The following is a 23,025-nucleotide window of genomic DNA, read 5'->3' as shown; positions in this document are numbered from 1 at the left end:
CAAAAAATCCAAGTCCCTCCCTCATGACCTTAAAAAAGTATTAGGCATACAACCTCACCTCTAGTGAAGACTTTATTGGAGAACCTTTAGCCGTGTTCAGGCTTTCCCCCAACCGTGGATTATAATTCCCCCCCCTCCCTCGATCACTTTGTTATATACATTCTTTTTATATATGCCTTTTTAGATATATTTCACAGATGATTATGTTTTTACTGTCCTCAGACCTATTGTTCGCTTGGCAAAATACGTCATTTCCGGGCGCTCTAAAGAGATCTGAATATACATATTTGTATATTCATATCGTGCCATTTTTTCCGTTTCCCCTTTATTGACATTTCACTCAGATTACAATAAAAAATCTGTGTCCTAATAATCCCTATTTTTTTTTTTTTTTAGCATTTTTATGTATCCGTAATTTTATTGTAATATTTACTCATGTTCTCCTATTTACTCTCCTTGATTGTTCACAACTATGTACCTCGCCAGTTTCTTTATTTAGGTATATATTTATTTTTTTACCCTTCACATTGTGTGTTTTCTAGCAATAGTCAGTTTACTAGCATGATGTGCAGCCGCCATTGCCTTTTGTTTCTTTTTTCTTCATTTAGTCTGCATAAGGCTGGTCATTGCTTTTTTAATGTCCGCCGCTGGCTTGTTTTTTAAATAATCCAAACAATGGCGGTCGCTGTATTTCCGGTATTGAGAATACCGGATATATGTTGGATACAAACAAGATGGCCACTATTCCACTTCCGGGTAATACACACACGGGATGCTGATGTTCTATCCACCTAGAAAATGCCCGCAGTGCTCTTTCTGGCGACGGGGTCACTAAGAAAATGGCCGCCGGCACACTTCCGGGTCTCCATAGAAATGGCGGCCATATTATTAGCGCTCAACCTCTATTTAAGGACACTTCCCATAGCATTGTTTATCCCCTGATGAAGTCACGTGACCCATGACGAACACGCGTTGGGACATTAGCTACCGAAAGTGACACATACCGAGCCCACTGCTCGTTTATACAACGATTGTTTGCACTCTGTGTTTGTGAGTATTTGTCTTTTTAATCTTTTAAATAAAAACTGATTGTTTGAACATACTACACTATGGGGCATCCTTCCTCCATGTCTTCTTGAACCCACATACATGCCATTCCGCTGAGGGACCCTATTGCTGCAATATCCCAAAGAAATCTCTTAAAGGTACAACATAACCTGCCAGGACCTGGGAACACCACAATGGGATGTTAAAGGGAAATACCACAAAGGATCCCAAAGATCTTTATATACGCTGTTACTTTACAGCAGTAATGTAAGGGGACACCCATCACCAGATTATATGGAACCACGAAGGATACATTCCCCATCACTAGCACCACTGCACCCCCATCGCAATTCTTCCACATTTAATCACAGTTGTTACGTTGAAGCACTAGCACTCTGTGCGATTTCGAGAATAATCGCAGCACCTTGCACTTTAAAGGGACATTTGTTTTTTATACTAGTGTTGTTTGTTACCATATATTTGCATATATTTGAAAGGTTGCCTGTTCTTATTACATTAGAGCACTTGCACTTTATTCGATTTCTAACTTATCGCAACACGTTGCACTTTGGAATTTTGCCTCAATCTATATTTTATATATATTTTTTATATTTTATATTTTATTTTCTTTATCGTAGATTGTGTATTAATGTTTTTTACCACTTTATGAACACTGAAAGTATCACTACTTGCTATTGTAGTATGCCGCACAGATTCACACACATGTTTTATTTGAGCAATTGAGTTTATTTCGTACCTATATCTATACCTATTCTATTTTTAAGATTGCTATTTGCTGAATCTAATTGTGGTACTGTTTCCGTGGGTAGGCAAATTCCACCCCAGTACAGTGCACCACTACTCTTTTTACTTATAATTTCTTTGGGTTCAGACATTTCCCCCCAGTGCGTGCAGCAGTACGCCATCTATTTCCACCCTGACTTGGCACAGGAATATCCTCCTATATTAAATCACTACACCACTGTGCCGCCTATTATAGTAAGGGTTATAGTAAGGTTTAATGCCCAGCATGGACTTTCTTGGAAATTTTCTATACAAAGCAGTGGGAAGCATGCACTTTAACATTGATATATGTCCAAACCACAAGCTAGGCTTTACATATGTATGATGGGAAATGGGGGGGGGGGGGGGGCAGTGATAATACGATTTAATGGCCACTTTGGACTTTGTTGGAAATCCTCTGTACAAAGCAGAGGGAAGAATATACTTTAACATGTGGACACCTGTCTAAACCATAAGCTGGAGTGTGGCAAATCCCAACATTTTTGAGGATGGTGGGAATCTCTTCAATTCTGCCCACTGCAGATAATTTATGTCTTTATCCCCTTAAATGGGGCCAATCCCTAATTGTTGATTTTGTACTACACTTCCAAGATGATCTTTATACTGTCTATGTGACCTGATATTTAATTTTTTTCGGCTCTTCAAAACTGGTATGTCTTGTTTATTAGTTGTATAACTTGTTTATGTTTCTGTCTGCTTTGCTGCAGCAATTTTGACGCCACAACGTCCAAAGTGTTGTTTTAAACTGAAAATAAAACCACTAAGGATACTTAAGAAACAAAGAAAAATCTCTACATAGATATTTAAAGTGTCTACAAACTCTGTCTACAAAGTCACAAAAACACTTATCTGTAAATAAAAGAGCTTTATACATACATGTTCATCGTTTCATTTTCTAATACTTTTCTCTGTAGTAGAGCTCCCGACACCCATCTGAGTTTGGCCTCTGTTTTTCCTCCTGATATCTTATACAGTATGTCACAAAAGTGAGTACACCCCTCACACTTTTGGAAATATTTTATTATATCTTTTTCATCTCTATCTGAAGAAATGACACTTTGCTACAATGTAAAGTAATGAGTTTACAGCTTGTATAAGAGTGTACATTTGCTGTCCCCCTCAAAATAACTCAACAGACAGCCATTAATGTCTAAACTGCTGGCAACAAAAGGGAGTACACTTCTAAGTGAAAATGTCCAAATTGGGCCCAATTTTTAGCCTTTGGAAAAGTTCAGGTACAAGAGGCAGAGGATAACTTTTATTAATAGTTATCTTGTTGAACTCCCGATAATCGATGCAGGGACGTAGAGAATGGTCTTTATTTTCAACAAAGAAAATGCCAGCACCGGCTGGGGAGGTGGAAGGATGAATGAATCCCTTTTTCAGATTTTCATCTATGTAGCCCTTTAGTGTGTCAGACTTTTGCTCCAGAAGGCGATGGGCCCAGGTTTGAGGTTCGCTGGTCAAAGGGGAGATAACAAAGCCCACCTTAGTTGCTTGCAAGGAGAAGGTGCGAGGTTGCAGGGCAAAGTAGAGCTCACAGGCATTATGGAAAGCACAGTACTTGCTGCATTCTCTGGCAAACCTTTCAGATGTGGGTACTCTGGGCTCTGGAGGAAGCATCACTGCGGAGGGCGCGGGTGAAAATCCGGCAGAAGATGCTCCTTGGGGATTGGAAGGAGAGGATAGGGCCTGAACTTGTTCGGTGAAGCAAGAACTCTGTGGGCCGTTCACGCCAAATTCGTGTGGTGACCACGGCCCACAATGCACTGCTCCATCGCAGTGCATTCCTGGCTCATGATTGGCCAAGCATGCACTGTGACCCCGCATGCTTGGCCAATCACAGTGCCGGCAGAGAGGAGAGCCATAATTGGCCACTTGCCTGTGGCCAATTATAGCTCAGGGTGTTTAGTACATGCCCCATACTGGTGCGGCGGCCTTGTGTAGTGTTCCAGCGTCTGCAGGAGTTAGTGGTGTTGTGTGCCTCCAGCGCAGTATACACCTGTATCTACCCTTTATTGCTGTTCTCTAATAGAGCCATCTGCAGGAGTTAGAGGGTGTTGTGTGCCTCCAGCACAGCACTATATACACCTGTATCTACCCTTTATTGCTGGTGTTCTCCTTTAGCCACTGGTTGGTACCCCGGCCCTTTCTGTTACATCTGCAGGCTCGCAAGACGCAGCATTCGGGGGCGGCACTGTTATCAGGTTCTTGAACCCTGGCAAGGTGTGGTGCTTGGTGTTGGTTTTATACCAACTTGTTAGCATTACATTTGTCAAACCCGGGGATGGTCCTCTAGTAGCTTTCATCCTACTGTGTCATCCTACTTTGTTATTTTTTGCCCCCTTTTAGGCATACTGACCACGTGACCCAGACACACTTCAGGTCTATCTTCTTTGTTGCTCTTTGTTCCTTTCCTTACTATCCACAGATTGACTCCGAGTACAAGTATAAGGCTGACCGCAGGTCAGCCTGTATTTGTAGGAGGAGTCAAGCTGCATATAGCCTGCCCTCCTCTGCCTCCCCCTCTCGTGGATGCTGGCTCTCGTGTTCCACCCACCCATTCCCTTTTTATTTTCTTTTTATTCATTACATTTCATACTTGGGTATGCCCCTTTTTAGGCATAATGACCACGTGACCTCGGCACACTTCAGGTCTATGTTCTTTGTTGCTCTTTGTTCCTTTTCTTACTATCCACAGATTGACTCTGAGTACAACTGTATCTACCCTTTATTGCTGTTGCTCTCTAATACAGCCAACTACAGGAGTTAGTTGGTGTTGTGTGCCTCCAGCACAGCACCGTATACACCTGTATCTACCCTTTATTGCTGGTGTTCTATAATAAAGGCATCTGCAGGAGTTAGTGGGTGTTGTGTGCCTCCAGCACAGCACAGTATACACCTGTATCTACCCTTTATTGCTGGTGTTCACTAATACAGCCATCTTCATGATCCCCATTGAAGAAGTCACATGACGTGACGTAACGCGTAGGGAGTGGCCGTAGGACAACCGGAAACAGCGTAAGACTGGCTGAAGACGCCAGGTCTTCATTTTTATCTTCTCTGTGTTACCTTTTTTTTGCTTATGTGAGAGTCCATTTTTTATGCTTTAATACATTTGTCCATTCATTCAACTACTACACTATTGGAGTCCCCTCTCTTTCTCCCTCTCCCCCTCTCCTCTGTGTTTTTTTCAAGCTCTATACCACGGAATTACAAGCTGCAGTGTTGTATTCAAGTATTGGAAATGGCCCTCTAGTGGCAGAAGGATGTACTACAGGCTTCATCTATAATTCCTTGGTTATTACATAGAGAAATATTAAGGAGAATCCTCTGGGGTTATGTTACTTTGCCTGATTATTCCATCTTTGAGGTGAGAGTTCTGAGAGCCTGGATTTATCTATTTTGGAACAGCTGGTCCCGCCTTTTCTCCTATTTTTCACTGTTTTCACACATCGGTGTGTTCACCTTGATTTATTGACTTTTTATATTATATTTTTTTATACATTTATATTTCTTTATATATTTATTTTTTAGTGGCACCATTTGCGCAGGACTTTTTACTTTGTTTATTCTTATGTGATAGTTGGTGTTAACTATTTTGTCCCGCTGCATTTTTTAGCAACACTTGCACTTTTGTATCACTTTCACTGTGGATTTTGTATTGCTATAATTTTTACTTTTCCATTTTTTGACACATATTTAGTCATTTCTGCACGTTTGAGCACTTAATAGCGCGAGGGTCCATCTTTCACATGTTCCACAAGCTGCAACATACTACCAGGTTTGCTCCAGTGATGAAGAGGGAGGGGATGATGAGGTCACTGACTCCACATGGGTGCCTGATAGGAGAGTGGAGAAGACACATCTCCAACAAGGCAGGATACTCTCCAGGGGCCAGCTTAGGGGCAGCACACCGACTGAATAACACCACAGAGCTCCGCCTCTGCAGGGCGCTGCCTCTGCGCTTTATTCCAAAAGTTCTTTGGTGTGGGCCTTTTTTGAGACGAGTGCCAGATCATACCACTGCATCAATGAGTAGCTGTGGGACTACGGCACCAGGGCAGGGTCAGGCGAGCTCGGTTTTTGATCACCATGCCAGTGAGGCATGATCAGTGATGCATGCACTGTCCTGTCACCGTTTGAGGAGGCCACAAGGATGGTGAGCAGTGACAGTGCATGCATCGGTGACACTATACCTCTTGTCCACCTGTTGGAGCATACGCTGCGTGGAATAATGGACAGGGAACTTGAGGCAGAACAGAGGCAGGAAGAGGAGGACTTCCTTGCCTCTCAAGGCCCCCTTTATCCAGACAGTGTTCCTGCTGTCCCACCCATCACACAGGAAGAGGAGGAGGAGGATTGTGTCAGCATGGAGGTGGAGCCTGGCACTCAGCATCAGCAGTTTTGTAGGGATGATTTACATTTCCAAGAAATCCGTGGACTTGTACGTGGGTGGGAGGAGATGGCTGCGGATCATGTTGTCCTTAGTGACCCAGAGGACTCGGAACGAATGCCTCAGCTAACCTACGCTGCATGGCCTCCCTGATCCTGTAAAGCCCGCAGAAGGATCCTAGTATTCTTCGGATCAAGGAGAGGGACCATTACTGGCTGGCTACTCTCCTAGATCCACAGTACAAGGGTAAGGTTGCGGACCTTATCTTTCCGTGGCAGAGGGAGCAGAGGATGAGACATCTCCTGGTCCTGGACAACGTGTCGCTGAGGCTTCGGTCAGAAGGAGCGGTGGAGAAGGTGGCCGTCTGACCGATGCGTTCAGACAATTTTTTAGTCCGCATCCCCAAGGTATGATCGGTTCTAGCAACCATTGCCAGCGTCTGATTTACATGGTGCAGGAATACCTAGGGGCAAGGTCAGACTTGGACACCTTTCCCACCGAAAATCCTCTGGCTTACTGGGTCTTGAGGATGGATCACTGGCCAGAGCTTGCACAGTATGCAATTGAACTACTGGCCTGTCCTGCATCCAGCGTTCTTTTGGAAGTGCTGCTAGTGGCTTTGTAACTGATCACAGGGTGCGCCTGTCCACTGACTCAGTTGATCGACTGACCTACATAAAGATGAATCAGTATTGGATCACCACCAGCTACCAAGCACCTGAAGCTGATGTAACGAATAATTTTTTTGGAAATGTCACATCTCTTCAAGACTGCCTATGCTGATGCTGAGTGACTGTCCTGTTATGTTGACTGACTATCCTCTTCCTTCTCAATGATCCCGCTAATATCTTGGACGAACATTTTTGGTTCTGGGTGAAGCCACCAGCCCAATTTTTCTGCCCCCGTTTAACAGGGGCATGTAATCCAATTTTTGATGCAATGCTTTGCAGCAGGGCTCATTCCTGCACTCCAACTAGAGTATATGGTAGAGGTTGCAGTGTATAGGCCCAATTTTTCAGCCCCTGTTTAACAGGGGCATGTAATACAATTTTTGATGCAATGCTTTGCAGCAGGGTTCATTCTTGCACTCCAACTAGAGTATATGGTAGAGGTTGCAGTGTATAGGCCCAATTTTTCAGTCCCTGTTTAACAGGGACATGTAATACAATTTTTGATGCAATGCTTTGCAGCAGGGCTCATTCCTGCACTTCAACTAGTGTATCTGGGAGAGGTTGCAGTGTTGTGGCACCAGCAAGCAGAAGCGGAGTCAAACAGGCCGAGGTCAGGTGAAGGCAGAAGTCAGGGGTCTTCAGGAGATCAGGAACACAGAAACACAGGTATAAGCAACGGGAGCAAAGGCACAGGGAGCTGATGAGCAAGCACTACCAAACAGAGTGCACAGCAGACCTAAATAGGCCGGTTGACGGCAAATGCCGCGCACATGTGCACACCGCCATGCACAGGAGCATGCATAAGCACGCGCCTGAACGCCAGTGCGCACACCAGCGCCCACAGGATCATGGACAACAGCACGCACAGGGCCACACACATGCACCAGAGCGGTCAGCGCCGCGACCAACAAGGTAACCTCTCTGACAGTCTCTAACATCCACCAGCTCTGTGATGTCATCATGGAGGAGTGGAAGAGGACTCCTGTGGCAACCTGTGAAGCTCTGGTGAACTCCATGCACAACAGGGTTAAGACAGTACTGGGAAATAATGGTGGCCACACAAAATATTGACACTTTGGGCCCAATTTGGACATTTTCACCTAGGGGTGTACTCACTTTTGTTGCCAGCAGTTTAGACATTAATGGATGCGTGTTGAGTTATTTTGAGGGGACAGAAAGTTGACAGTTATACAAGCTGTACACTCACTACTTTACATTGTAGCAAAGTATAATTTCTTCAGTTTTGCCACATGAAAAGATATATTAAAATATTTACAAAAATGTAAGGGGGTACTCACTTTTGTGAGATACTGTACATCACTATTGTGTTCTGCAGGTACTAGAGGTCAGCAGGATGAAACAAAGAGGCCAGGCTATTTGACCACCCTGAGGAGTCGAATCAGATCAGTGTCTGGAGCTCTAATGTTCTATAATTTGCTCCAGCAGGAAAAAAAATATTTCCTTCCTGATCCCCGTAGAGGCTGATGTTCCCTTGATCAACTTTACCTATAAATGTTAGTATTCAGTTATATGTACATTTAAGAAAGAAGCCAAGCCTTTTTTAAAGCAATCTACTTGGCTGGCTAGAGCTACTGTAGCTTTTAAAGGCAATTTATTCCACATTTTCACAGCTCTTACTTTGAAAAAACCTTTCCGTATCTGCAGATTAAATATTTTTTCCTCCAGACATAAAGATTGCCCCATGTCTTCTGTGATTACCTTAACCACTTCAATACAGGGCACTTAAACACCTTCCTGCCCAGACCAATTTTGAGCTTTCAGCGCTGTCGCACTTTGAATGACAATTGCGCGGTCATGCTACACTGTACCCAAATGAAATTTTTATCATTTTTTTCCCACAAATAAAGCTTTCTTTTGGTGGTATTTGATCACCTCTACGGTTTTTATTTTTTGCGCTACAAATAAAAAAATACCGAAAATTTTGAAAAAAAAAATGTTTTTTTTGTTTCAGTTTCAAAACTTTGTAAATAAGTACGTTTTCTCCTTCACTGATGGGCACTGATGGGGCTACACTGATGGGCACTGATAAGGCGGCACTGATGGGCACCAATTAAGTGGCACTGATGAGGTGGCATTGATGGACACTGATAGGTAGCACGGATGGGCGGCACGGATGGGCGGCACGGATGGGCACGGGTGGGCGGCACGGATGGGCGGCACGGATGGGCATGGATGGGCACGGGTGGGCGGCACAGATGAGCACGGGTGGGCACTGATAGGCGGCACAGGTGGGCACTGATAGGCGGCACAGGTGGGCACTGATAGGCGGCATTGGTGTTATACTGTACTAATGGATGCCAATCAGTGCCAAACAATAATGCATGCCAATCAGTGATGCCCATTGTGGGCACTGATTGGCACCCATTATGGGCACTGATTGGCATCCATTGTGCTGACTGGCATCCCTGGTGGTCTAGGGAGGATTACCTTTTCCCTGGTGGTCTGGTGGCGTCCCTGGTGGTCCAGTGTGGGCATCCTCGGGGGGGCTGTGCTGATAATCGATCAGCACAGACCCCCCCCTGTCAGAGGAGCAGCCGATCGGCTCTCCTCTACTCACGTCTGACAGACGCGAGTGAGGAAAAGCCGATCACCGGCTCTTCCCATTTACACTGTGATCAGCCGTGATTGGACACGGCTGATCACGTGGTAAAGAGTCTCCGTCGGAGACTCTTTACTGAGATCGTAGTTGCCGGGTGTCAGACTGACACCCCGCAACAACGATCGCCGCAATGCGCGCCCCCGGGGGCGCGCAGCGGCTCATAATCCTGAGGACGTCATATGACGTCCGGTCAGGATTATGAAACCACTTTGCCGCCGTCAATTTGTAATAGGGCGGGCGGCAAGTGGTTAAAGTGAACAACTCACTATATAGACCACTTGCTGTATGTATTTACGCATGTTGATCTTATCCCCCCTAATCTCCTCTTCTCAAGAGAGAATAAATTCAGTTCCTTTAATCTTTCCTCATAGCTGAGCTCCTCCATGCCTCTTATTGGTTTGGTTCCCCTTCTCTGCACTTTCTCCAATTCCCCGATATACTTTTTGTGAGCTGGTGCCAAAAACTGAATTGCATATTTCAGATGAGATCTCACTAATGATTTGTACTGGGGCAAAATTATATCTCTCTCTGGAGTCTATACCTCTCCTAATACAAAATAAGGACTTTGCTCATTTTGGAAACTGCAGCTTGACATTGCATGCTATTATTAACCTTATGGTCAACCAGAATACCCAGATCCTTCCCCGCTATTGATTCCCCTATTTGTACCCCTCCTAGTATGTATGATGCATGCATATTCTTAGCCCCCAAGTGCATAACTTTATATTTTCAACATTAAACCTCATCTGCCACCTAGTTGCCCAATGAAACAGTGCATTGAGGTCGGCTTGTAATTCCACTGCATAGCTTGGTGTCATCTGCAAAGACTAAAATGGTACTTTTAATCCCAGACCCTATATCATTTATAAATATATTAAAAAGTAAGGGTCCCAACAATGAACCTTGGAGTACACCACTGATAACCTTAGGTCATTCTAATTATGAATCATTAACTGATACTCTCTGAATACAGTATTTTAGCCAGGTACACAAATTTGTTGCATTCTAAAAAGACATCTAATACTTTATTAATGGCTAGAGTTATGGTTAGTAAATTAAAATAAGGGTTTTATGGCCAGTAAAGGTAAAATTAGGTTATTTGTGCTGCTGCATTTAGACAGAAAATGTACTTTTAAATAGTGATGGACGAACTTCCGACGGGACGTTTCGCGAACGCGAAACGCGAACGGACACAAACGTTCGCGAAAACGACCGTTCGCCGCGGGCTCCATTGACTTCAATGGGAGGCGAATTTCGCAAACCTTTAGGTCGAATTTGCGGCCACGGGGTAATTATTAGGGGGTAGCACGTAGTCCCACCACCTGGACAATAGCATAATACATGTATGAGGTGAATTTGGGATCGATAACTACAAGCATTTTTTTTTTATTTGGGAAATTGTTCTGACAATTCAGGACTATGGAGCTAATGAAGGCAATGGAGGAGAGGGAAGGTCAGGGACCAGGGTAGGCAAACAAGAGGGTGCAGGAGATACAGAGCACTGACAGCAGCACCGTAATACAGAGCACTGACATCAGCACCGTGACATACAGCGCTGACAGCAGCTCCGTGACATACAGCGCTGACAGCAGCTCCGTGACATACAGCGCTGACAGCAGCTCCGTGACATACAGCGCTGACAGCAGCACCGTGACATACAGCGCTGACAGCAGCTCCGTGACATACAGCGCTGACAGCAGCTCCGTGACATACAGCGCTGACAGCAGCTCCGTGACATACAGCGCTGACAGCAGCACCGTGACATACAGCGCTGACAGCAGCTCCGTGACATACAGCGCTGACAGCAGCTCCGTGACATACAGCGCTGACAGCAGCTCCGTGACATACAGCGCTGACAGCAGCACCGTGACATACAGCGCTGACAGCAGCTCCGTGACATACAGCGCTGACAGCAGCTCCGTGACATACAGCGCTGACAGCAGCTCCGTGACATACAGCACTGACAGCAGCTCCGTGACATACAGCGCTGACAGCAGCTCCGTGACATACAGCGCTGACAGCAGCACCGTGACATACAGCGCTGACAGCAGCTCCGTGACATACAGCGCTGACAGCAGCTCCGTGACATACAGCGCTGACAGCAGCTCCGTGACATACAGCACTGACAGCAGCTCCGTGACATACAGCGCTGACAGCAGCTCCGTGACATACAGCGCTGACAGCAGCACCGTGACATACAGCGCTGACAGCAGCTCCGTGACATACAGCGCTGACAGCAGCTCCGTGACATACAGCGCTGACAGCAGCTCCGTGACATACAGCGCTGACAGCAGCTCCGTGACATACAGCGCTGACAGCAGCTCCGTGACATACAGCGCTGACAGCAGCTCCGTGACATACAGCGCTGACAGCAGCTCCGTGACATACAGCGCTGACAGCAGCTCCGTGACATACAGCGCTGACAGCAGCTCCGTGACATACAGCGCTGACAGCAGCACCGTAAGCAGCCCCAGGAGGAAGTCAGCACAGCACAGGGATGGTGTGATCCCCTCATAATAAGAACCCCCAGGAGGAAGTCAGCACAGCACAGGGATGGTGGGAGCCCCTCATAATAAGAACCCCCAGGAGGAAGTCAGCACAGCACAGGGATGGTGGGAGCCCCTCATAATAAGAACACCCAGGAGGAAGTCAGCACAGCACAGGGATGGTGGGAACCCCTCATAATAAGCAGCCCCAGTAGAAATATGACACCGCTCAACCTCTTCAAAGAGGAGGGTAGGGGCATATAGTACGGTGTGCTTTTTTGGGTCAGGGAAGTGAGCCAAATGAATTAAGAAGGTCTGTGTGCTTGATTCCAAAAATTGTTTATAGACATATACATGGTCTACTGATCACATGTGTTGAATTCCTCCGAGATCCATGCCTCATTCATTTTTAGAAATGTGAGGTAGTTAACACTGTGGTGAGCTAGGCGAGTACGCTTATCGGTCACAATCCCCCCTGCTGCGCTGAACGTCCTTTCGGACAGGACACTGGATGAGGGGCAAGCCAACAGTTCGATTGCAAATTGGGCAAGCTCTGGCCAGAGGTCAAGCCTGCCCACCCAGTAGTCTAGGGGTTCATCACTCCTCAGAGCGTCCACATCGGCCGTTAACCCAATGTAGTCGGACACCTGACGGTCTAGGCGTTCCCTGATGCTGGATCCGGATGACACCTGTCGATGGGTCGGCTGAAAGAATGACCTCATATCCGAAGTCACCAACACATCTTCAAACCGGCCTCTTCTTGCAGGCGCTGTTGGATTGGTACCCGCAAATCCTTCTCTGGGAGTGGGAATTGCTCCTCTGCCAGCGCACGCAAAAGCAGAATGCAGCATTTCTCGAAGCAAGGCCTGGAAGTGCTGCATTCTGACAGCCCTCTGCGACGGCGGTAACATTTCCGCCATTTTGTGTTTGTACCGGGGATCTAAGTACGTTGCCACCCAGTACTGGTCCTTGACCCTCATGCTTTTTATACGGGGGTCCCTATTAAAACACTGGAGCATGAAGGCCCCCATTTGCACTCAAGCGGAAGGTATGTGGTGGTGGTGGTGTTGTTGGTGGTAGTGTCTTTGGGGGTGCACATAGCAGAGAGTGAAGAAGAGGGTGCAGATCGAGAGGATGAGGAGGGTGCAGAAGAATAAGGCTGAGTGAGCCACTCAACCAAGTCTGGTGCGTCCTTTAAAGTAATTGAACGCACCTTCTGCAACTTCCCACTTTGGCTCAAGGCTGTTGCTCCTGCCCTACCCCTACCACCCCTGCGGAAGGGCCTGCCTCTTCCTCTGCCTGTCATTTTTTAAATCACCCTGTGACAAAACTCTTAGTCCCTATACCGCTGAAGGACTGCTGCAGTATAGGGCAGCGGTCAGCAGTAGTGCACGTCAACCCTATGTATTGTGGACCGATAGCGGTCCTTACAGAACAGCAGACTGTACTGCACTCAGGCCTATGTACCGTAGCACCCTATACCAAGTTACCAGTCCTTATAAGAACTTTTGTGGACCAAGCAGGTTGTGTGTTAGTGATTAGCAGACTGTACGTCAGTCCCTATACCAATGAAGGACTGCTGCAGTATAGGGCAGCGGTCAGCAGTAGTGCACGGCAACCCTATGTATTGTGGACCGATAGCGGTCCTTACAGAACAGCAGACTGTACTGCACTCAGGCCTATGTACCGTAGCACCCTATACCAAGTTACCAGTCCTTATAAAAACTTTTGTGGACCAAGCAGGTTGTGTGTTAGTGATTAGCAGACTGTACGTCAGTCCCTATACCAATGAAGGACTGCTGCAGTATAGGGCAGCGGTCAGCAGTAGTGCACGGCAACCCTATGTATTGTGGACCGATAGCGGTCCTTACAGAACAGCAGACTGTACTGCACTCAGGCCTATGTACCGTAGCACCCTATACCAAGTTACCAGTCCTTATAAAAACTTTTGTGGACCAAGCAGGTTGTGTGTTAGTGATTAGCAGACTGTACGTCAGTCCCTATACCAATGAAGGACTGCTGCAGTATAGGGCAGCGGTCAGCAGTAGTGCACGGCAACCCTATGTATTGTGGACCGATAGCGGTCCTTACAGAACAGCAGACTGTACTGCACTCAGGCCTATGTACCGTAGCACCCTATACCAAGTTACCAGTCCTTATAAAAACTTTTGTGGACCAAGCAGGTTGTGTGTTAGTGATTAGCAGACTGTACGTCAGTCCCTATACCAATGAAGGACTGCTGCAGTATAGGGCAGCGGTCAGCAGTAGTGCACGGCAACCCTATGTATTGTGGACCGATAGCGGTCCTTACAGAACAGCAGACTGTACTGCACTCAGGCCTATGTACCGTAGCACCCTATACCAAGTTACCAGTCCTTATAAGAACTTTTGTGGACCAAGCAGGTTGTGTGTTAGTGTTTAGCAGACTGTGCGTCAGTCCCTATACCGCTGAAGGACTGCTGCAGTATAGGGCAGCGGTCAGCAGTAGTGCACGGCAACCCTATGTATTGTGGACCGATAGCGGTCCTTACAGAACAGCAGACTGTAACGCACTCAGGCCTATGTACCGTAGCACCCTATACCAAGTTACCAGTCCTTATAAGAACTTTTGTGGACCAAGCAGGTTGTGTGTTAGTGATTAGCAGACTGTACGTCAGTCCCTATACCAATGAAGGACTGCTGCAGTATAGGGCAGCGGTCAGCAGTAGTGCACGGCAACCCTATGTATTGTGGACCGATAGCGGTCCTTACAGAACAGCAGACTGTAACGCACTCAGGCCTATGTACCGTAGCACCCTATACCAAGTTACCAGTCCTTATAAGAACTTTTGTGGACCAAGCAGGTTGTGTGTTAGTGATTAGCAGACTGTACGTCAGTCCCTATACCAATGAAGGACTGCTGCAGTATAGGGCAGCGGTCAGCAGTAGTGCACGGCAACCCTATGTATTGTGGACCGATAGCGGTCCTTACAGAACAGCAGACTGTACTGCACTCAGGCCTATGTACCGTAGCACCCTATACCAAGTTACCAGTCCTTATAAGAACTTTTGTGGACCAAGCAGGTTGTGTGTTAGTGTTTAGCAGACTGTGCGTCAGTCCCTATACCGCTGAAGGACTGCTGCAGTATAGGGCAGCGGTCAGCAGTAGTGCACGGCAACCCTATGTATTGTGGACCGATAGCGGTCCTTACAGAACAGCAGACTGTAACGCACTCAGGCCTATGTACCGTAGCACCCTATACCAAGTTACCAGTCCTTATAAGAACTTTTGTGGACCAAGCAGGTTGTGTGTTAGTGATTAGCAGACTGTACGTCAGTCCCTATACCAATGAAGGACTGCTGCAGTATAGGGCAGCGGTCAGCAGTAGTGCACGGCAACCCTATGTATTGTGGACCGATAGCGGTCCTTACAGAACAGCAGACTGTAACGCACTCAGGCCTATGTACCGTAGCACCCTATACCAAGTTACCAGTCCTTATAAGAACTTTTGTGGACCAAGCAGGTTGTGTGTTAGTGATTAGCAGACTGTACGTCAGTCCCTATACCAATGAAGGACTGCTGCAGTATAGGGCAGCGGTCAGCAGTAGTGCACGGCAACCCTATGTATTGTGGACCGATAGCGGTCCTTACAGAACAGCAGACTGTACTGCACTCAGGCCTATGTACCGTAGCACCCTATACCAAGTTACCAGTCCTTATAAGAACTTTTGTGGACCAAGCAGGTTGTGTGTTAGTGTTTAGCAGACTGTGCGTCAGTCCCTATACCGCTGAAGGACTGCTGCAGTATAGGGCAGCGGTCAGCAGTAGTGCACGGCAACCCTATGTATTGTGGACCGATAGCGGTCCTTACAGAACAGCAGACTGTAACGCACTCAGGCCTATGTACCGTAGCACCCTATACCAAGTTACCAGTCCTTATAAGAACTTTTGTGGACCAAGCAGGTTGTGTGTTAGTGATTAGCAGACTGTACGTCAGTCCCTATACCAATGAAGGACTGCTGCAGTATAGGGCAGCGGTCAGCAGTAGTGCACGGCAACCCTATGTATTGTGGACCGATAGCGGTCCTTACAGAACAGCAGACTGTAACGCACTCAGGCCTATGTACCGTAGCACCCTATACCAAGTTACCAGTCCTTATAAGAACTTTTGTGGACCAAGCAGGTTGTGTGTTAGTGATTAGCAGACTGTACGTCAGTCCCTATACCAATGAAGGACTGCTGCAGTATAGGGCAGCGGTCAGCAGTAGTGCACGGCAACCCTATGTATTGTGGACCGATAGCGGTCCTTACAGAACAGCAGACTGTAACGCACTCAGGCCTATGTACCGTAGCACCCTATACCAAGTTACCAGTCCTTATAAGAACTTTTGTGGACCAAGCAGGTTGTGTGTTAGTGATTAGCAGACTGTACGTCAGTCCCTATACCAATGAAGGACTGCTGCAGTATAGGGCAGCGGTCAGCAGTAGTGCACGGCAACCCTATGTATTGTGGACCGATAGCGGTCCTTACAGAACAGCAGACTGTACTGCACTCAGGCCTATGTACCGTAGCACCCTATACCAAGTTACCAGTCCTTATAAGAACTTTTGTGGACCAAGCAGGTTGTGTGTTAGTGTTTAGCAGACTGTGCGTCAGTCCCTATACCGCTGAAGGACTGCTGCAGTATAGGGCAGCGGTCAGCAGTAGTGCACGGCAACCCTATGTATTGTGGACCGATAGCGGTCCTTACAGAACAGCAGACTGTAACGCACTCAGGCCTATGTACCGTAGCACCCTATACCAAGTTACCAGTCCTTATAAGAACTTTTGTGGACCAAGCAGGTTGTGTGTTAGTGATTAGCAGACTGTACGTCAGTCCCTATACCAATGAAGGACTGCTGCAGTATAGGGCAGCGGTCAGCAGTAGTGCACGGCAACCCTATGTATTGTGGACCGATAGCGGTCCTTACAGAACAGCAGACTGTAACGCACTCAGGCCTATGTACCGTAGCACCCTATACCAAGTTACCAGTCCTTATAAGAACTTTTGTGGACCAAGCAGGTTGTGTGTTAGTGATTAGCAGACTGTACGTCAGTCCCTATACCAATGAAGGACTGCTGCAGTATAGGGCAGCGGTCAGCAGTAGTGCACGGCAACCCTATGTATTGTGGACCGATAGCGGTCCTTACAGAACAGCAGACTGTACTGCACTCAGGCCTATGTACCGTAGCACCCTATACCAAGTTACCAGTCCTTATAAGAACTTTTGTGGACCAAGCAGGTTGTGTATTAGTGTTTAGCAGACTGTGCGTCAGTCCCTATACCGCTGAAGGACTGCTGCAGTATAGGGCAGCGGTCAGCAGTAGTGCACGGCAACCCTATGTATTGTGGACCGATAGCGGTCCTTACAGAACAGCAGACTGTACTGCACTCAGGCCTATGTACCGTAGCACCCTATACCAAGTTACCAGTCCTTATAAGAACTTTTGTGGACCAAGCAGGTTGTGTGTTAGTGATTAGCAGACTGTACGTCAGTCCCTATACCAATGAAGGACTGCTGCAGTATAGGGCAGCGGTCAGCAGTAGTGCACGGCAACCCTATGTATTGTGGACCGATAGCGGTCCTTACAGAACAGCAGACTGTAACGCACTCAGGCCTATGTACCGTAGCACCCTATACCAAGTTACCAGTCCTTATAAGAACTTTTGTGGACCAAGCAGGTTGTGTATTAGTGTTTAGCAGACTGTGCGTCAGTCCCTATACCGCTGAAGGACTGCTGCAGTATAGGGCAGCGGTCAGCAGTAGTGCACGGCAACCCTATCTATTGTGGACCGATAGCGGTCCTTACAGAACAGCAGACTGTACCGCACCCAAGCCTATGTACCGTAGCACCCTAGACAGACCAAGTTACCAGTCCTGATAAAGAGCTTTGTGGAACAAGTGAGTTGTGAATGATTAGCAGACTGCAGCAGAAGGGCAGCAGTCAAGTATAATATTCTTTCTATATTTGGAAGAAAGAATATTATACGTGTACAAGCCTATTACCGTACCACTGATACCAGTCCTGAAAAGAACCTTTGTGGAACTAATAGTAACAGCAAGTCTTTAAAATTATCCTCACTGCCTGACACACTGCTTCCTGCCTGTCCCTATACAAATTGGCAAAAAAGAGTAGGCTGGAACGATTAGCTGGAACAGCTCTTTTGTGGACCTGATAGTAACAGCTAATGATGATGATGATGATGATGATGAAGAAAGACTAATCTGGCTGAGCTGTCCCTAAAATAGCAGCATACAGCGCTCTGTCCCTTTATCTAAACTGACAAAAGAAACTCAGGCTGCTGACCTAACACCTATACCAGTCCTGAAAAGAACTTTTGTGTACCAAATAGCTAGCGTTTTCTCTGTCCCTACTCCACACAGGATCCTTTCCCTACAGTGACAGAAGAAAGAATGTAAAATGGCCACCGGATCGGGTGTATTTATAGGTTAGGGGGAATGTCCAAGTGTCCATGAGCTGTCATGTCTCAATTGGTTGTCCTGTAACACATGATAAACGTGTCACGAAAGGTTAAAGTTCTTGTATACATTAAACACGTAAGTCCGCCGGGGCGAACGACGGAAAAAGGCGTTCGAACCCGCGGACGGCGAAAGTCGGAAATTCGCCGCGAAACGACCGCCGGGCGAACCGTTCGGCCATCACTACTTTTAAACAACTGATCGGTTCAGGGGGGTTTAAGGCAGGATGTCAACACAACAGGATCTCGTTGGGCGAGCAAGTAAACTGACACTTCACAAATCATATTTACTTCTAAAATATGCCAGTTCGGTCTTAAATCGACAGATTGCAATTCATTTTATTGGACTTGCTTTCTGTGTGTGTGAAAGGTGACTGTCACCAGTCTGAACCAGTAAAACAGCATATTCTGCTGCGTGAAGGAATTTTGTCAAAAGAAACATTTTATGTATTGCTTTATTTTTTTAATTGAAACACACATACTGTACATAGTAGAGGCATGCATAATAGTGTTAATTTTGTTACTTGTTTTCTCATAGTGTAGAGAACTTGAATATCAAAACAATCCATGAGATTTTATAAATACACCAAGCAAATTACAATTATAATTTACAAATTACAATTTCCAGCCTCGTCTGCAAACATTGATAACAACATTTGCAGAGTATCATTATAAGTTGCATTAATGCAAATATGTCCCAGGGGTATTTTTGCCGATATGTTATCTTCCCATTCTTTTTTTACAGCCTATGTTTAAACCTAAGGACACATATATTAAGAGGATATGGAGGTCACCATTGCCCAACATTTTTTTTTGTAAATGCTACCTGCATAGCTGCATGATAGCAATAGCTGTCATGCTAAACCTTTTACTGCCAGACCAAGTTAAAATGTGCATTTTTTTACATAAATGCTATAACAACATGACCTATAGAATAAATGATGGTAGTTGCATTTTTTTTTATGTCACATGTTATTTGTGCACCTGTTCGTTAAATCTATGCTTGTCAATGAAAAATGGGCTCAAAATAAATGCAAAAAATAATTTTGGTGTATACAAACACAACAAAATCTGCAAATTTTCTGTAAAAAAAAATGAAAGATGACTAAATCGAATCAATGTATACAAAATAAGTCAAAACTCTAATTTGCATGTGCTTGCAAAGTAGTCAATAAACTACAATGGTCATAATTGTCCATATGTGATGCTGTAAATATTTACAGCTCTTCATTTTAGAGTTGCTTGTAAATGATGGCCCTAGAATTATTCTTCTCACTCAGGTGTGCCCAGACACTTCTACTAAACAGCTGGTAGCCCACTATAAAACATTTAAACAATCTCAAAGCTTTTATTTTGGTCATGAATTATATATTCTATTACAGCAGTGGCAGCAAAAAAGGTTAATGTCACCTGAACAAATAGTTTTGCTTGTATTCCTAATATAATGTTATCAACTGCAATATCACCCAGTACAGGTATCCTTTAGGAATTCCAGTTGAATGATAAATCAAGGTGATATACTGTTTCTAATTTGCTAAATCAGTGACTAAACTGTACTGAGATATAATTTTCACTTTATATTGACATTTTAGACTAATGCCGCGTACACACATGGTCGAAATTTCCGACAACAAATGTTTGATGTGAGCTTAATGTCGGAAATTCTGACTGTGTGTAGGCTCCATCAGACATTTTTTGGCAGAATTTCTGACAAACAAAATTTGAGACCTCAAATTTTCCGACAACAAAATCCGTTGTCCTAAATTCCGATCGTGTGTACACAATTTCGATGCAAAAAATTCCACGCATGCTTGGAATCAAGCAGAAGAGCCGCACTGGCTATTGAACTTAATTTTTCTCGGCTTGTCGTACGTGTTGTACGTTAACACGTTGTTGACGTTTGGCATTTCCGACAAAATTTTTGCCGCGTGTATGCAAGACAAGTTTGAGCCAACATACGAAATAAATCCAGGATTTTGTTGGCAGAATGTCCGATCGTCTGTACATGGCATAATACCAAATATAGACATGGCCTCATTGATGCTGCTTTTGAAATGCTGCCTGGATAATAGCTCAACCACATTTGCCCTTCATTTTGGAATCTAGACAGCCAATCAGAAAAGTTTTAGACTGTGAAAGTTAAATTATTTATATTGATTTTTTTACAGTTTTATTTTATCTGTATGTACTGCAATAAATATTTACCTGTATGCAATGCTTTTTTAACTACTTGTTTGGAACCCCTTTCTTATCGCCTCTTTCCCCTTACTAAAAGGCATGTGGGCTGGTATGAACATGACAAGGACTCAAACACTCCATTCCTACATGTTCAGCATCTATAAAAATGCAATAAACAATCATCTGTTTAGTGAATGTGCAAGGAATGGGAATGTAACATTTGCACTGTTATGAATAGGAAAAAGATTAGTAACCACATTTTGCATTAGAAGAACAGATTTTGGTGAATGTTTTGTTTTACCAGTGAATGCACCTATACAAGTGGACCTCCAGGCACAGACTTGTGTATATTTTATTAAAGTACAACTAAAGGCAAACCTTTTATTTTAGTTTTGGATGGAGTGGATAGGGGTTAGAACCCCTGTCAGTTTGTATTGCTGTCTGCGCCCTCATTAGGAAGATTCACCCTCTCTATTTGTCAGGTTTACCAATAACAATGAAAGTGAAAAAAAAAGCTGTCCCCAGAACAGAAATAATGGGGATATTTTCTAAAGGGGATGTTAGTTCTGGTGACCCTGGAGACAACCTGGGATTCCCTCATTTCAGAGGGTTTTTTCTCACTTCCTTTTTTGACTATGGGACAGGAAGTGAAGGGAAATTTGCCCAATAGGCACAGATGGCAAAAATAAACATTGCAGGGGCTATAAACTCCCCTTACTCTAACTAAAATATAAAATAAAAAATGTTTGCCTACAGTTCTACTTTAAGTGTCAAAGGAAGTTAGGTGCCTGGTACAACTGCTAGGAGAGATAAAAGGCACATATTAGAAATTTTCAAAGAAACTAGTTAAGAGTGCAATGTCAATGTTGACGATTGCCAGTGGAGGTGAAACTTGCAGAGAAGCCTTATGTGTCAAGCAGGGATCGAGCAGGCTAGCAGGGGTGAAGCTTGAGAAGTATCGGGAGTGCCAAGCTAGGGACGAAGCAGAGAAGCGGGGGTGACGCTTGAGGAAGATACCACTGCAAACCTTGGAGGAGCTCAAGGGATTCAGTGGCAGCGAATCAGAGGGTTTAGTGAGAGATTGGAAGCTCAGTGGGCTGAAGAACTACAAGGAGAAGTTGTAGTGAAAGTGAAGGAACTGTTAAGCTTTGTGTTAGGAACTGTTAAAGACAGTTGCCATAGGAGACAGCATTCCTGCACATGCAGATGTGGCTTCTTGCTGGAGGACTTTCCCTGCACTGCTGTCCTCCTATTGAAGTCTCAGAGTTTGCTAATTGAAATTACAACTAGTCAAGAGTGTCCTGGACTTAACCCTCTTTCCCCTTATAAAAGTTTGTAAGAGAAATAAACATCTCTTTTGCATTCAAGAAGTGTCTGGCGCCTAATAACTTCCACCTTGCACCCACTATGCCTCACAACCCACCACATATTGAAGGCTATCAGCTATCTCTGGCCCTGGAAGTTCATATTAGATGGAAGGAGGCCAGAGACCTTGCTACATATAGTATTTAGGAGTTGTTTTTGGACATGCATTTTAAACTGAGATACAGTGCCTTGCAAAAGTATTCACCCCCTTGGCATTTTTTGTGTTTTGTTGCCTCACAACCTGGAATTAACATGGATTGTTTGAGGATTTGCATCATTTAATTTACAGAACATGCCCACAACTTTGAAGATGATTTTTGTGCATAACTATTCACCCCCCCTAAAGTCAATACTTTGTAGAGCCAACTTTTGTAATTATCACAGCTCCAAGTCGCTTTGGATAAGTCTCTATGAGCTTTCCACATCTTACCACTGGGATTTTTGCCCGTTCCTCCTTGTAAAACTTCTCCAGTTCCTTCAAGTTGGATGGTTCGCTCTTGTGAACAGCAATCTTTAAGTCTGTCCACAGATTTTCTATAGGATTGAGGTTTGGGCTTTGACTAGTCCATTCCAACACATCTACATGTTTCTCTTTAAAGCACTAAAGTGTTGCTTTAGCAGTATGTTTGGGGTCATTGTCCTGTTGGAAGATGAACCTCCGTCCTAACCTCAAATCACACACAGAGTGGTACGGGTTTTGCTCAAGAATATCCCTGTATTTAGCACCATCCATCTTTCCCTCAACTCTGATCAGTTTCCCAGCCCTGACTGCCGAAAAACTTCCCCACAGCCAACACCATGTTTTACTGTGAGGATGGTGTTCTTTGGGTGATGTGATGTGTTGGGTTTGCGCCAGACATAGTGTTTTCTTTGATGGCCAAAACGTTCAATTTTAGTCTCCTCAGACCAGAGCACCTTCCTCCATAGGTTTGCTGTTATGCCACGTTGTTTCCATTT

Source organism: Lithobates pipiens, unplaced genomic scaffold (genome assembly GCF_037356315.1).
Source record: "Lithobates pipiens isolate NorthernLeopardFrog02 unplaced genomic scaffold, aLitPip1_a1.2 Scaffold_25, whole genome shotgun sequence".
NCBI lineage: Eukaryota > Metazoa > Chordata > Amphibia > Anura > Ranidae > Lithobates > Lithobates pipiens.
The sequence above is the reverse complement of the archived record's forward strand: the minus strand, read 5'-3'. Positions refer to the sequence as shown.